At 43.2% G+C, this 1,743-nt stretch overlaps 1 pseudogene; it reads left to right on the top strand.

Moving 5' to 3' along the window:
• Positions 1-250: 250 nt before the first annotated feature.
• On the top strand, positions 251-1,389 carry LOC149184284 (glucan endo-1,3-beta-glucosidase pseudogene; annotated as a pseudogene).
• The last annotated feature ends 354 nt before the right edge of the window (positions 1,390-1,743 follow it).

Genomic DNA, 1,743 nt, shown 5'->3' with positions numbered 1-1,743 from the left:
TTAATATTTACTCTCTGAAAAAATAGAAGATGACATGATCTCTTAGATTGTGAGGAACGTGGCCAGTCAATCAATCAATCAATGCTCCCACAATGAAGCCCGTGGCATACGGCTCGGCACCCCTCTTGTGTTGTTTGGTTTCAAATTTCAATATCTCTGTAGGCTATGGAACTTCCTATAAATTGAGCGTTCTTGCCTACATTTCTCATGTCTTATATTTTCAGTGAGAAAAATGGCGACGAACATTATCCTGGTGGTTTGTATTGCCATCTTTTGCTGTTCAATCCTTTCAGGTAAATTACCATTACAAAACATGTTTGTTCGTTTTTTTCTTTTCTTTTTTCTAGGTATCGATAATATAATTGTTGTGGAAAACTTGAGATTGATAAGGTCGATCGCTTAAACTGGTCATAATTCAATTGTTTTGCAGATGGTGGTAAAATAGGAGTGAACTACGGCATGGACGGAAGCAATCTGCCACCTGTAGGCCAGGTGGTAACTTTGATGAAGAACAATAACATCGGGAAAATGAGGCTTTTCCAAGCAAACCAAAATGCACTGAAAGCTTTTGCCAATTCCGGGATCGATGTAATTGTGGGAGTTGGTAACAACGAATTGCAGCTCATATCCTCCAGCCAGAACGCGGCGAACGGTTGGGTTAACGATAACATTCGCCCCTTCTATCCTGCCACCAATATCAAGTACATTGCAGTGGGCAACGAGGTTTTGTCAGGCACGCAGTACGTATCGTATCTTGTTCCTGCCATGAGGAACATTCAAACTGCGATTCAGAACGCCAATCTGCAGAATAACATCAAGGTCTCTACCACTCACGCCTCCGACGTTACTAACGGCTTCCCGCCGTCTCAGGGTGTCTTCAATGACCAGGTAAAAGGCACTATGAACTCTCTACTTCAATTCCTATCAAATCACGGGTCTCCCTTCATGGCGAACATCTACCCATACTTCAGCTACACCGGCAACAGGGCCTCCATTTCTCTGAACTATGCTCTGTTTCAGTCCACGTCTACAGTGGTGCAAGACGGGGGCCGGAGCTACAACAACCTGTTCGATGCCTTGGTGGATACTCATATTTCGGCCATGCAAGCCTTGGGATACCCCAACATCCCACTCATTGTTACTGAAAGCGGATGGCCTTCTGGTGGCGCGGATGTGGCCACAGTTGCGAATGCTCAGGCTTATAACAACAATCTCATCCGCCATGTATTATCAAATGCAGGGACACCCAAGAGGCCCGGAACTAGCATTGAGACCTATATCTTCGCTCTTTTCAACGAAAACCAAAAGACGGGGCCTGAGACGGAGCGTCACTTTGGGCTTTTCTACCCTAATCAACAGTCTGTATACTCTGTTAACATTCCTCCATAATTGTGTTGCAGGTGAGTCCAACGCACGAATAAAACTGTTGTGGACAGGTCCTTCTCGATATGCAACTGTCTTGATGCATATGTGATTCAGTATGCTATATGTATTGTGAATCCCCCTGCAATAAAGTGCAGACAATAAAGTTTTGATTGGCCTTTGGATTTGTTTTCCAGGTGAATACCTTCCATGTTTAACAGTCGACTAAACAATGTTTTTATGTAGACGCATTAAAAAGTATATCCCCCAAAACAAATTTCTATATAATTTCCAATAAATATATGGAAGTGGTAACTGAGATTTCCTAAGGATTGGACAGAAAGATAACTGCGTAAAGTGTTAGCTCAGTCGTGCCTAGAA

This window comes from Pinus tabuliformis, chromosome 3_2, assembly GCF_031772625.1.
Source record: "Pinus tabuliformis cultivar Carrire ecotype Pingquan chromosome 3_2, CPIR1, whole genome shotgun sequence".
Classification (NCBI taxonomy): Eukaryota; Viridiplantae; Streptophyta; class Pinopsida; order Pinales; family Pinaceae; genus Pinus; species Pinus tabuliformis.
The sequence above is the reverse complement of the archived record's forward strand: the minus strand, read 5'-3'. Positions and strand labels throughout refer to the sequence as shown.